This window comes from Coregonus clupeaformis, chromosome 12 (assembly GCF_020615455.1).
Source record: "Coregonus clupeaformis isolate EN_2021a chromosome 12, ASM2061545v1, whole genome shotgun sequence".
Taxonomy (NCBI): Eukaryota; Metazoa; Chordata; class Actinopteri; order Salmoniformes; family Salmonidae; genus Coregonus; species Coregonus clupeaformis.
The window spans coordinates 51,915,160-51,930,974 of record NC_059203.1 but is presented as its reverse complement, the minus strand read 5'-3'; the positions used below and the strand labels follow the sequence as shown (position 1 = coordinate 51,930,974).

Here is a 15,815-nt window from a genome sequence, read left to right as displayed (position 1 = left end):
GCATTTAAGTGGCTCTGGAGGAATGGCATCACTGGCTGGAGGGCTCTGTAACCCCCTTCATCGTGTGGACTGACCATAAAACCCAGTCTCCTCATCTGAGTCTGCTCTTGGGTTCCCCTATTCCACTCCGTGTACCATCCTGACTGTCTAGCTTTTGTTTTGATGACTGTTAGCAAGACGGACTGGGTGAAGACTATAAATGTAGGTCCATTATCATTTCTGCACAGTTTCGATTTCTTTTTAGTCATTTCAATGTCAATTGAGATCGTATAATTTTTTTTTTACTCAAACCACCTGTGGGCTGGTTGAATGGGTTCGGCCCGCGGGCCTTGAGTTTGACACGTGCAGTAGGCTATCCATCACATGCGGCATATTACATAGTTCTGAAAATGTTAAATTACCTTTAAAATTGGTTTTCCCAGGTGGTGATGCTCACTGGAAGATCAGCAGTGTTCAGGGGCATTTTGTCATTCAGTTGAAATCAAGTTCATTGTGGCTGACACCAAAGGGCATTGTGGGGGAGGAGGGTGTCACATCTCCACTTTAATTAATAACAACTGTCTCCTATATAGTCCTCCTCCATAGATATGAGTGATACATAGCTGTTTTAGTTGCCATTAAATGCTTATACCTTTTGGTTATATTGCAGTCAGTTATTTTGTGACTGGGGATGAGTTTGAGGTCTTGGACACTGATGGGGAGACACCTGCATCAGCCATGATAGATCATATCACCAGGGTATTCAACATTTTACCTTTCCTTAACTATTGAAGACGGTGGCATTTGCATGTTATACCTGTGAATACAGTATGTCAGCGGACAAGATCATATAAAAAACACATACATTCTTCTCTCCCATCTGTAGGTGGATCCTGGAGTGGTCACATGCATTGAACAGAGGCATGGCTTTGTAGGTAATAATAATTTATTCAACTTTTATGTCACTATTCATTACATAAAAAAATCTCAAAGTGCTGTAAAGCAACAACAAAAAACAAGCAATTGAAAAACGTCATTAGTCAAGAGACTGAAGGTTGAACGAGTTTATGGCTTGATTGAGGTCAGCGGAGGGATGAGGTGGTCAAAGGGTTAGAGCTGGGAGCAGGCAGGGAGCAGGCAGCATGTTGTCATCACGGTGTCTCAACATCCACGCCGTCTGTGGCTTCGTAGTAGGACTCGGTCAGATTTAAGTTTGAGTTCCGTACTAGCCACTTGACTAGTAGCTAGCTAGCTCTCACTACTACCAAAATGCAGCACCCACTTGGGTGATGCTAAGGCAGTCACAAGGCGCCAGAAAGCACACCACACTTCAATAGTAATTCAGGAGTGGTCTTATAACTTAGTCCTCCATACAGTTATGGTCATCTGTCATCTCTGTACACCTCTGCTTCGGGTTTCTCTCCATCCTCAAAGTCCAGATAGTTGGCATAATCGAATCAAAATATTGCATGTTAGCCAGTTAACATTAGCTAGCTAGCTAAAAAGCAACCACCAATTTCAATGGCTGCAGTGTGTCCTTCTCTGAAGTGTATGGCATGACAGAGCTCAATGGCTATGGGCCAGTGGACATCAAAGTCCTGGGTGAGTTCTTAAAGAAACCGAAATAATGTTGAACATGTCATGAAAGAAAATGTCATGACATTTAATACTAGCTCAGTGAAACTCTTAAAGCCCAAGCCCTTAGGAGTCTATCACCCTCCCTCCGCCACAGCGGGAGAAATCATTGCTGTCTCAGGTAATCCTCTACCATTATATCACAGCATTATCGTCGAACTGTTACAAATGTTCATATTCCGAGAAATGTTGTCAATCATAATCCTGTGCCCATAAAGCTGAATTCCATTGTTGGCTCTGTTACGTTTAGCTCAACTGGGAAACCCACAAGTGGCCAGCTCAACCAGTGCTATTAGTTCAAATGTGAATTCCATAAATATAGATATTCCCTCTGCTTTTAAATCACATAAAGGGCTTGGGCGGTTGCACATAAACATGCAGAGTTTGATTTCTAAAATGCATCTTCTTGATATCTAGGTACAGGACACGGATCCTGATATTCTGGTTCTCACAGAGACTTGGCTGAAGGATTCAGTCTCCGATAAGGACATCGAAATTTGTGGTTACAATATCTGCAGGTGTGGCAGATTGCAAAAAGGGGGAGGAGTGGCTATTTATCTAAAATCGACATTCATGGAATGCAGGAACCATCATTTTAGGGAATTCTAAACTAATTGGCTTACCCTGGCCTCAGATCATTTTAAGAATATTTGTCTTTACTTTAACCCAACTCAGCTGATTTCAAAACCCACATGGATTAATGTAAAAAACCAGCAAACTCCTCGCTGCTTGACCTAATCCTGATGAATTGCCCCCATAAGTACTTGGCCAGTGGTGTCTTTGCAAATGATCTCAGCGACCACTGTCCTATTGCTTGTACTAGCAATACCAAACTGAAAAACGTGGATCCTCGTATAATTATGAAGATAAAAATAAATACAAATCTCATCCCAGGCATTCCTTCATGATCTGTATTTTCAGAGCTTTCTCTGTCAGCTGCATGCCTGACCCTAATTTGGCTCTAGAATTGTTCTAATCTATGTGAGGGAAAAAAGTATTTGATCCCCTGCTGATTTTGTACGTTTGCCCACTGACAAAGAAATTATCAGTGAGGGAAAAAAGTATTTGATCCCCTGCTGATTTTGTACGTTTGCCCACTGACAGAGAAATTATCAGTCTATCATTTTAATGGTAGGTTTATTTGAACAGTGAGAGACAGAATAACAACAAAGAAATACAGAAAAACGCATGTCAAAAATGTTATAAATTGATTTGCATTTTAATGAGGGAAATAGGAATTTGACCCCCTCTCAATCAGAAAGATGTCTGGCTCCCAGGTGTCTTTTATACAGGTAACGAGCTGAGATTAGGAGCATTTAAAGGGAGTGCTCCTAATCTCAGCTTGTTACCTGTATAAAATACACCTGTCCACAGAAGCAATCAATCAATCAGATTCCAAACTCTCCACCATGGCCAAGACCAAAGAGCTCTCCAAGGATATCAGGGACAAGATTGTAGACCTACACAAGGCTGGAATGGGCTACAAGACCATTGCCAAGCAGCTTGGTGAGAAGGTGACAACAGTTGGTGCGATTATTCGCAAATGGAAGAAACACCAAAATAACTGTCAATCTCCCTCGGCCTGGGGCTCCATGCAAGATCTCATCTCGTGGAGTTGCAATGATCATGAGAACGGTGAGGAATCAGCCCAGAACTACACGGGAGGATCTTGTCAATGACCTCAAGGCAGCTGGGACCATAGTCACCAAGAAAACAATTGGTAACACACTACACCGTGAAGGACTGAACTCCTGCAGCACCCGCAAGGTCCCCCTGCTCAAGAAAGCACATATACAGGGCCGTCTGAAGTTTGCCAATGAACATCTGAATGATTCAGAGGAGAACTGGGTGAAAGTGTTGTGGTCAGATGAGACCAAAATCGAGCTCTTTGGCATCAACTCAACTTGCCGTGTTTGGAGGAGGAGGAATGCTGCCTATGACCCCAAGATCACCATCCCCACCGTCAAACATGGAGGTGGAAACATTATGCTTTGGGGATGTTTTTCTGCTAAGGGGACAGGATAACTTCACCGCATCAAAGGGACGATGGACGGGGCATGTACCGTCAAATCTTGGGTGAGAACCTCCTTCCCTCAGCCAGGGCATTGAAAATAGGTGTATTTCAGCATGACAATGACCCAAAACACACGGCTAAGGCAACAAAGGAGTGGCTCAAGAAGAAGCACATTAAGGTCCTGGAGTGGCCTAGCCAGTCTCCAGACCTTAATCCCATAGAAAATCTGTGGAGGGAGCTGAAGGTTCGAGTTGCCAAACGTCAGCCTCGAAACCTTAATGACTTGGATAAGATCTGCAAAGAGGAGTGGGACAAAATCCCTCCTGAGATGTGTGCAAACCTGGTGGCCAACTACAAGAAACGTCTGACCTCTGTGATTGCCAACAAGGCTTTTGCCACCAAGTACTAAGTCATGTTTTGCAGAGGGGTCAAATACTTATTTCCCTCATTAAAATGCAAATCAATTTCTAACATTTTTGACATGCATTTTTCTGGATTTTTTTGTTGTTATTCTGTCTCTCACTTTTCAAATAAACCTACCATTAAAATTATAGACTGATCATGTCTTTGTCAGTGGGCAAACGTACAAAATCAGCAGGGGATCAAATACTTTTTTCCCTCACTGTATTATCTCTCTGGCAGACAAATATACTCCTTTTAAGCTCCTCAGAGTCAAAAACAGAACAAGTCCTTGGTCCTCTTCAGACCTTTCAGATCTCTTTATGGCCTGGGCCAAAGCTAGACAAACTGACTCTGTAGAAATAGATGCACTTCCTCAGTTAAAAAAGCTCAATAAAGCTACTTCCTAAGCTCTATTGCTGACTCTACTGGTGACCCATCTAAATTTTGAAAAACCATTAATGCAATGAAGTGTTGGAATTCCTCTCCTTCCCTGCCTAAGCAAGTAGTTTCAGACTCCAGCGAAATTGCTGAGAAAATTAAGATAAGTGATGCTTTTAATCAGCATTTTATCTCGGCAGGCTTCTTATTCGAAATAACTGCTGGTATAACTGACCCTGGTCAGTCAGCTGACTGTTCTTCCCTCAGACAGCTTTCAGTTGGCTCGATGGAATATCAGTCAACTTCGAGTGAATCCTTGTTCTCACTTCAGTAATTCTCTACCTGTAATGAGCTAGACGCCTTGCTTAAGATTGATGTAGAAAAAATCCAATGGCGACGATTTCTTTGATTCTTTCCTATTGCAGCTTTCTGCTCCACTGATCGCGGAGGCTCTGACTAATATTTTTAACCTATCAATGGTCTCAGGCACTGTCCCTATACAAAGGTGGTGACCCCTCTGACATGAATAACTGTCGCCCCATATCTAAATTGTTGTGTTTAGCAACATTTTTGGAATCATTAATCAACTGTCAGCTTAGATCAGCTTTATATCTTTAGTCCCATCAATCTGGTTTCAGACCGGGTCACAGCACCAGATTTGAAGATTGTTGAAAATCGGCATGGATCAGGCATCACGTGGTTCAAAGATTACCTGACAGACAGGACACAGTGTATTTTCTGATGGTGTTGAGTCTGGTTTCCACGATATAATGAAAGGTGGTCGATTTACTGTCTATATAAACGATATTGTTCTCTCTGCAATTTATTTTTTAACATTCACTTGTATGCAGATGACACGGTTGTATATGCTATTGCCCCCACGGTTGAGTAGGCTCTTTCTGAGCTTCAATCTGCCTTTACTGCCTTGCAGAACCACGTATATGCTATTTTCTAAATCACATAAAATAATTCTAATGATTTATGCATACATACATTGAATGGTGCACTCATTGATCGTGTCCCTGAGTATAAATATCTGGGCATCTGGACTGATGATAGGCTTCCCTACAAAAAAACATATTGATGACATTGTTATTTAAGAAATTGAGAATGAAAATAGGCTTCCTTTACAGTAACAGGTCTCATTCAGTCAACATTTATTCTGATTATAGACTATGGCGATAACATCTATATGAATGCAGCTGCCACTGTATTGAAGCAATTACAGTGGTTTGCGAAAGTATTCACCCCCCTTTGCATTTTTTCCTATTTTGTTGCCTTACAACCTGTAAATAAATGGATTTTTGGGGGGTTTGTATCATTTGATTTACACAACATGCCTACCACTTTGAAGATGCAACATATTTTTTCTTGTGAAACAAACAAGAAATAAGACCAAAAAACAGCTAACATGAGTCAATACTTAGTAGAGCCACCTTTTGCAGCAATTACAGCTGCAAGTCTCTTTGGGTATGTCTCTATAAGCTTGGCACATCTAGCCACTGGGATTTTTGCCCATTCAAGGCAAAACTGCTCCAGCTCCTTCAAGTTGGATGGGTTCCGCTGGTGTACAGCAATCTTTACGTCATACCATAGATTCTCAATTAGATTGAGTTCTGGGCTTTGACTAGGCCATTCCAATACATTTAAATGTTTCCGCTTAAACCGCTCGAGTGTTGCTTTAGCAGTATGCTTAGGGTCATTGTCCTGCTGGAAGGTGAACCTCCGACCCAGTCTCAATTCTCTGGAAGACAAACAGGTTTCCCTCAATAATTTCCCTGTATTTAGTGCCATCCATCATTCCTTCAATTCTGACCAGTTTCCCAGTCCCTGCCGATGTAAAACATCCCCACAGCATGATGCTGCCACCACCATGCTTCACTGTGGGGATGGTGTTCTCGGGGTGATGAGAGGTGTTGGGTTTGCGCCAGAAATAGCGTTTTCCTTGATGGCCAAAAAGCTCAATTTTAGTCTCATCTGACCAGAGTACCTTTTTCCATATGTTTGGTGAGTCTCCCACATGCCTTTTGGCAAACACCAAACATGCCTGCTTATTTTTTTCTTTAAGCAATGGCTTTTTTTCTGGCCACTCTTCCGTAAAGCCCAGCTCTGTGGAGTGTACGGCTTAAAGTGGTCCTATGGACAGATACTCCAATCTCTGCTGTGGAGCTTTGCAGCTCCTTCAGGGTTATCGTTGGTCTCTTTCTTGCCTCTCTGATTAATGCCCTCCTTGCCTGGTCTGTGAGTTTTGGTGGGCGGCCCTCTCTTGGCAGGTTTGTTTTGGTGCCATATTCGTTCAATTTTTTTATAACACGGTGCTCCGTGGGATGTTCAACGTTTCGGATATTTTATTTATAACCCAACCCTGACCTGTACTTCTCCACAACTTTGTCCCTGACCTGTTTGGAGAGCTCCTTGGTCTTCATGGTGCTGCTTGCTTGGTGGTGCCCCTTAGTGGTGTTGCAGACTCTGGGGCCTTTCAGAACAGGTGTATGTATGTATGTGTCTGTGTGTGTGTATGTGTATGTATATATATATATATATATATGTATATGTATATGTATATGTATATATGTATATGTGTATAATATATGTATATGTGTGTATATATACAGTTGAAGTCGGAAGTTTACATACACTTAGGTTGGAGTCATTAAAACTGGTTATTCAACCACTCCACAAATGTCTTGTTAACAAACTATAGTTTTTGCAAGTCGGTTAGGACATCTACTTTGTGCCTGACACAAGTAATTTTTCCAACAATTGTTTACAGAAAGATAATTTCACTTATAATTCACTGTATCAAAATTCCAGTGGGTCAGAAGTTTACATACACTAAGTTGACTGTGCCTTTAAACAGCTTGGAAAATTCAAAAAAATGATGTAATTGCTTTAGAAGCTTCTGATAGGCTAATTGACATCATTTGAGTCAATTGGAGGTGTACCTGTGGATGTATTTCAAGGCCTACCTTCAAACTCAGTGCCTCTTTGCTTAACATCATGGGAAAATCAAAAGAAATCAGCCAAGACCTCAGAAAAAAGCCATGGGACCACGCAGCCGTCATACCGCTCAGGAAGGAGACGTGTTCTGTCTCCTAGAGATTAATGTACTTTGGTGCAAAAAGTGCAAATCAATCCCAGAACAACAGCAAAGGACCTTGTGAAGATGCTGGAGGAAACAGGTACAAAAGTAACTATATCCACAGTAAAACAAGTCCTATATCGAAATAACCTGAAAGGCCGCTCAGCAAGGAAGAAGACATAAAAAAGCCAGACTACGGTTTGCAACTGCACATGGGGACAAAGATCGTACTTTTTGGATTAATGTCCTCTGGTCTGATGAAACAAAAATAGAACTGTTTGGCCATAATGACCATCGTTATGTTTGGAGGAAAAAGGGGGTTGCTTGCAAGCCGAAGAACACCATCCCAACCGTGAAGCACGGGGGTGATAGCATCATGCTGTGGGGGTGCTTTGCTGCAGGAGGGACTGGTGCACTTCACAAAATACATGGCATCATGAGGAAGGAAAATTATGTGGATATATTGAAGCAACATCTCAAGACATCAGTCAGGAAGTTAAAGCTTGGTCGCAAATGGGTCTTCCAAATGGACAATGACTCCAAGCATACTTCCAAAGTTGTGGCAAAATGGCTTAAGGACAACAAAGTCAAGGGATTGGAGTGGCCACCACAAAGCCCTGACCTCAATCCTATAGAAAATGTGTGGGCAGAACTGAAAAAGCGTGTGCCAGCTCTGTTAGGAGGAATGGGCCAAAATTCACCCAACTTATTGTGGGAAGCTTGTTGAAGGCTACACGAACCGTTTGACCCAAGTTAAACAATTTAAAGGCAATGCTACCAAATACTAATTGAGTGTATGTACACTTCTGACACACTGGGAATGTGATGAAAGAAAAAAAAGCTGAAATAAATCATTCTCTCAACTATTATTCTGACATTTCACATTCTTGAAATAAAGTGGTGATCCTAACTGACCTAAGACAGGGAATTTTTACTGATTAAATGTCAGGAATTGTGAAAAACTGAGTTTTAATTTATTTGGTTAAGGTGTATGTAAACTTCCGACTTCAACTGTGTATATATATATATATATATTACACTGAGATCATGTGACACTTAGATTGCACACAGGTGGACTTTATTTAACTAATTAGGTGACTTCTGAAGGTAATTTGTTGCACCAGATCTTATTTAGGGATTTCATAGCAAAGGGGGGGGTAATACATATGCACGCACCACTTTTCCGTAATTTTTTTCATTTCACTTCACCAATTTGGACTATTTTGTGTATGTACATTACATGAAATCCAAATAAAAATATATTTAAATTACAGGTTGTAATGCTACAAAATAGGAAAAACGCCAAGGGGGATGAATGCTTTTGCAAGGCACTGTAGATGCAGTTTATCATAGCGCACTATGCTTTAATACGGGCGATTAGGTTCAGCAGACGTCACTGCATTTTGTATCATAAAGTAAGCTGGGCCTCTTTGAAGTCTCGTAGATTGATGCACTGCACTCTCTTTGTTTATAAAGCCCTCTTACATAAACTCCCGCCTTTCCTTACTACATTGTTGAAGTACAGGCATACGGGCTACTGGACTCAGGCTCAGGGATGCCTAACATTGGAGATCCCTTTGATCTCCACTGAATGGGGTATATCTGCTTTTAGTTTTTCTGCACCTTTCATGTGGAACAATCTCCAAAACACCCTGAAATTTGAAAAAGTGATGCCTCTAGGGCTTTTCAGACTGCTGTTAGGAGACCTTTTAGTGGTTAATGTATTTGTTTTTTCTGATTGCATTGTGTGTATGATTGTGTAGTTCGTTTTTTTTTATGATTAACATGTATATTAAGGGTTTTTATTGTATAGATATGTATAATTGTATATCTACAGGGCTCACTTGTAAAAGAGACCTTGGTCTCAGTGTAACTTCCCTGTCAAAATAAAGGTTAAATAAATAAAAAAATATGCAAATGAATATGATGATTCCCATTTCACAGACTATGTCTGTGTAAAATATGACATCCTCTTTCATTTCCAGGCTCTGTTTCTATCAGTATTTGCTTTTCAGAGAATGAGAAAGGCAGTGTAGCAACTGAGGTAAAAAAGTCAAGGATACTCAGATTTGTAAGCATTATTGCTTCATGTTTTTCATATTAATTATAAAGGGTTAGGCTTTAATCCATATCAAAATAATAATATTCACAGATTTACTTAAAGTATCATAAAACTATACAATGTTAAAGATGACAGTGGTCAGTTCACGATGCCTTTCTGTTGTAACTCTCCCTACTTGTTACAGAACCCCCTGGACGAGGCCTTAGTTGATGCTGAGTTACTAGTAATGACTGATTATGGGAAGATAGCGAAGCGCCAGACCCTGCACCTGGCCTTCCAAGCCCTGCATTGCTTTGTGAAGAGCGAGGGACGACTGCCTAATGCAAGGTCCCAGGTCAGTGATAGTACAAAAAACATTTATTTTTCTCTTACGGAACATTCATACATTGATATGTATTGCTCAATAAAAACTGGAATTCCCTCAACAAATATTTTTCTGACATATTTGCCTGTTTCACCAAGTGTTGTAACAGTAGGCTAATAAATCATCTTTAGAATCTGTGGAAGCCACTTGAACTAGCAGATCAAGTGTGATATAATCCCTAAAGAAACTGGTCATACATGTTGATCCATTGGTGGATATTTATTCCCTGTCTGGGTGCTCTAACCACTGCTCTATTGCAGAGTGTCCGTCGTACCGAGAGCCTAAATTAGTCTTCCAGGAGAGGCTTGGTAAACAATTTCATTGTGCGTGCACATCTCATCTCTCACCAGCAGGGGGTGTCCTCTGCATGGCCAAAAATACTGCAGCGTCAGTGTTTCCTTCTGGTAACGAACGGGCTGCTGTTTGAAAATGACACATGCAGGAAACGACTGTGATTCAGGTGGCATTTCCTGTTAGCGTTTGGTCCTGGGCGTGCAGTAACCAGTCAGCACTACCAAGCCCTCTGTCACCAGGCTTCCTTGCTGTTGTTTGTTTGTTTGTTTTGTGTGTGTGTGCGTGCGTGCGTGCGTGCGTGCGCACGATTCCTTAAGGCTTCCTTAAGGGTTCTTTGGGACGGGTGATGGTTCTATCTGGAACCATAATGACTCAAAAAAACCTTTGAGCTCTTCAATGCTTCTTTACAGTTCACAAAAGGGTTCTTTGCTTATTTAGTGATAATTAAAATGTTGCCTTATTAGTTGGCTTATTAGAATATTTTTGGGTGTGGTTTGCACACAGCTCTTTTTATGCAAGTGAGTGAGAGTGTCATTACAGTTTATCTAATGTGTTGTGTTAAGCCATCACAAATGATACACTGAGTGTACAAAACATTAAGAACACCTGCTCTTTCCATGACATAGACTGGCCAGATGAATCCAGGTGAAAGCTATGATCCTTTATTGGTGTCACTTGTTAAATCCACTTCAATCAGTGTAGATGAATTGAGACATGGATTGTGTATGTGCATGTGTGCCATTTAGAGGGTGAATGGGCAAGACAAAAGATGTAAGTGCCTTTGATCGGGGTATGATATTAGGTGCCAGGCGCACCGGTTTGTGTCAAGAACTTCAACGATGCTGGGTTTTTCACGCTCAACAGTTTCCTGTGTGTATCAAGAATGGTCCACCACCCAAAGGGCATCCAGCCAACTTGACACAACTGTGGGAAGCATTGGAGTTAACATGGGCCAGCATCCCTGTGGAACGTCTTTGACCCCTTGTAGAGTCCATGCCCCGACGAACTGAGACTGTTCTGAGGGCAGAAGTGGGGGGTGCAAGTGCAACTAAATATTAGGAATATGTTCTTAATGTTTTGTACACTTAGTGTATATGAATCAGTGAGTGTTTCTCAATTCTCTCCTCAGGGACCCCTAGCTGTTCCAGAGGTAGCTCACTTGACTCAACTTGTAAATTAACACAATAATACCACCTATGGAATTTTAACAATATAATATGGCTGACCAGAATAATAAAATAAAAACTTTTATGGTTCTTCAAAATGATCTACAAAGAACCTTTCAGATTGAAAAAGGTTCTTTATAGAACCATTCCTTATGAATTTCTATAAAGAACCATAAAAAGGGTTATATATAGCCCCAAAAAGGGTTGTACCTATAGTGGAACACTTTATTTTGGTGTAGGACCTTTTTTAATGTCTCTTTATTGAACCTTAGGAAAGGGTTATTTTTAGTACCATACAGGTTGCATTTAGAATCTTATGAGCATGGTCCTTTATTGAACATTCATTGGTTACAAGCCAAATAACCCCTATCTGGTACTATTTAGAACCACATTTGTTTTAGTGGGACAACATGACAGCACATGTGAAAACATGATCTCATGTAAAATAAAAAATATGAATTAACCATATTAATAGATTGCTTTGTATAAATAATGTTTTGTTACATTTAACTGCTGAGAATGCTGTTATCGATGTTATTTCCTTAGTAAGTGATGTCAGAGGTACTGTATGTGGGAGAAATTGGAGCTCAGGTGTTATCGGTGTTCAGCTATCGGTGTTCAGCTAAAGTACGGCTAAACCTGAAATTTGAACTCACAACCTCTTGATTTGAGGTACACTGACCTTTCTGCTGTGCCACAAAGTCTGTAGCGTTCCCATTCACATTCATTACCTATACTCTTTTGCACTGGTGTGACACAGTTTCTTCTTCTCTTATAGTGGATATTACCTTGAAGATCTGACGTTGTTTCAAAGTTACCAATTCAGCATATTGTATACAAGGTTTGTCTATGTTGAAAATTGGTTACCATGATGACATAATCCTGTGGTTGAAAACAACAGTTTACGTTGATGACTTTTTTCAAATCCATTGTATTTTCAATGTAGATTCCACATCACAAAATGTTGACAAATTGCATTGAAACCACATTGATTTAAGCAGTTTGTGCCCAGTGGGATACTACAGTGTGTAGTATAGTATTCTACAGTATACTACAGTTTATTACAGAAATCTATAGTAAGTACTGTAGTATTTTTCATGTGGGGAAGCTGTCCACAAGGAAACAACTACCAATTTCAAACAATTGTTATGCTGATAAGTTTACTAGAGATTCCCATAAGAATTGATCAATGTACAAAACAACATGTTCATATCTATTTACTTTTCATATCACGTTTCTCAGTATCATCCATAAACAGGAAGATATATTGCTGAATGGGCAGGTTGTGAAAAGTGATCCTATTATGTTTTTTTTTCTTTTCTGTCCACTCAGCCAAATCAAAACAAAATTAATGCGAAACACACACACGTACCCACCCCCAATGGTGGAAAAACCACATATCTGTCTTCTCTAAATCTTAACATACAGTATTTAGGACATAATTGTACGTAGGAAAAATGGTGCCAGCCAAACTGTTATATAGCTAAACCTAATGTGGGTAACCGTATGCCACAGTAATGTTGATTTAGGTTATGCGGCGAGTGATTTGAAAGGAGTCAGGCGCAGGAGGGTAAATCACATAATAAAAAGGTTTATTCCAAAGGAACAGCGGTACGCAGCAATGCGTCAAAACACTCCAGTGCGTAATCAGGCGCACTGGGAAACAACAAGGCAAACGGGTGAAATATCCCGGCGATACAAAATACAAGGAGCTCCACCGAGCTAAACTAACCTCCACAATAAACAAACACACACAAAGACATGGGGGCAGAGGGAACACTTAAACAGGCACTGATGAGGGGATATGAACCAGGTGTGTGTGTGTGTGTAATAAACAAGACAAAACAAATGGAATGATGAGATGAGGAGCGGCAGTGGCTAGAAGGCCGGTGACGACGAACGCCGAAGCCTGCTCGAACAAGGAGAGGAGGCAGCTTCGGAGGAAGTCGTGGCAGGTTTCCTTTCCACTGCATTTGAATGTAGCCGAGTGCCTGCCATTGGCTTTTTTACCAACTTCCAGATGTCCTTCAGAAGTAAAAATATACATGGCACTGCTGTATCAGATCCATCTATGATGAATGAATGTATATCCCGATTTCCCTTACTACTGTGTAAATATTTGGGTTTTCCAATCCCCACAGTTTTCTCTGCTGTCGTTTTCTTGTCTTTCCCACTCTCCCACCATTTTCCCTCCTGTTCTCGCTTTCTGCCTTTTGTGTCTGTATTTTCTTTTAAAGTTTCTATTGGTTTGCTCTATTGCACATATTCTTAGTATGGGAGAAGAGCATCGTTAATCAAGAGAGACTGATTTCTCCTTTACTCACTGACCACTTCTCCTTCCACAGAGACAGAAGTCGGAGGTAGCAGCCTAGGCGGTCAGGGTCATGAACCCCAACATGAACATCACTGCCCAACAGAACCGCCTGGACCCAGACAGTAAGCAGGTCTATGGACACACCTGCTTCATGGGGCTGGATGGAGTGGCTGCAGCTCTGGACAAAGTGGAAGCCAGTCAGTACCAGTGCCTGTAGCACTCCCAGTGTCAATATCATATTACTGATATTAGTATTAGTAATAGTGGCAGTATCCATACACTGGCAACACCCACCCACACTACTGTCAATATCAGGACCAACAAACACTTCTAGCTGTATTGACACCAATAACATCACTAGTACCACAACAAATAGCTAATAGTCTCATCAGCATCAGTAATAAACACCAACAGAGGCATTTTATTATCCTTTATTTGTGTAGTAATAGCTGTGGTAATAGCACCTAGGCCTACATGTCACCAGTACCAGCACCAGTGTAGTTATCAGCCTCAGACAGTCCATTAGCAGCTGCCTGTCTGGTGGTGTTAGCTAGACTATCCTCATTCCCCAGTGTGACTGTGACTCTGAGGTCATTACGTAACTGATCTTGTAGATAGCTACTGGCTCAGAAGGATTGTGGGATGCATGGGGTTCATGGCGTGGCCATGGTTCATGGCGTCCTCTATATGCATGGTTGGGGAGTAACATAATACATGTAAAGCAATTTTTTAAGTAACCCAACATGTCTATATGATCTGGCACTTTAAGATTTTCCTATTGTATTCAGATTTGGGTGCTATTGCTGTCTGTGTGTGTGGACTACAGTAGTGTACCTGGATGGCCACTGTGTGCCACACCAGAGGCCCATGCTGGAGAGGGGTACCCTGGGTAGTAAGGGCCATACTCCAGTGGTGGTTCCCCACTTTACTGAGTCCTACGGACAGGCCAAGACAGGCTCCGAGAACACCGTCCCACTGTGTACCCTGAATAACTTCCCACACCGCATAGAGCACACCCTGCAGGTGAGGCATGGAACCACAGTCTGATTGTATGTGTTTTGGATCACATCCCAGTATCCTAGCATCATCCTATCACCATCCCAGCAACCTAGCATCATCCTCTTACCATCCTAGCATTATCCTATCACCATCCTAGCAACCTAGCATCATCCTATAAGCATCCCAGCAACCTAGAATCATCCTAGCAATCTACTGTAGCATCATCCTAGAATCCTAGCATATTAAAGGAGTTTGGTTCATGGCATCCCTCTACCCCACGTGCTGCCATCCATGATATGTTTTACCCACTTTAAACACTGCTGCTCTCTGACTGACTGACTGGCACGAGGCTGGCAAGCTATCCAGAGCAGGGATTACAACGCTAACCTTCTGTCAACATACCCAAAACGTTTTATTCCAACATTGACTTAACTTTACCCCATCCACGCAGTACAGGACTCCATTTATCTCTTAATCCCACACACACAACTCATCTAAAATGCAAATCTATTTACACTCTTAGCTCTCAAACATGCCCCAGAATGGATAAGCCTTTTGAGAGTGATTGAGACCAGGCCAAAAGGAAAAGGGTGCATCAGACTGGAGTTCAAATGAAAACCACGGTAAAGCAGATCTAGCATCAGGTCCCTGTCGTGTCTTTGCAGTTGGCCAGAGATCAGTTTGAAGGGCTCTTTAAGCAAGCAGCTGAGAACGGGAATCAGTACTTGAGGTAAGTCTTCTTCCATAACATACTCAAACAGTTGCAATCAGGCACACATGATGAGCAGAAATATAATCTTTAAATCTCAGAGTGCTCATATGTTAGACCGGATGCTCATGCTACTAGTCATACCAGCCATAGGCCAATCATCCAGCCTTCCACCATTCCTTTTTGATGCCTTAGTCTCCCCTCATACATACATGCCCCTAATACGTAGTGAGCCCTACAGATGGTAATGCAGTAGTAGTGCTGTTTGTAAAGAACATACAGTGCGGCAGTAAAGCTCAGGTAAGAGAGGTGCTGGGTAAAACCACACTCTCTCAAGGGGACGTCTCTCTCATGTGGGCCTCAGAGCTGCTCACCCTCCTGGTTTAATGAGCTGGCACACAGTCAGTCAGCTAATTA

General features: G+C 41.5%; 1 pseudogene; it reads left to right on the top strand.

The window, feature by feature from the left end:
* LOC121578495 overlaps positions 1–15,815 on the top strand; it is a 61,643-nt pseudogene that overhangs the window by 13,197 nt on the left and 32,631 nt on the right.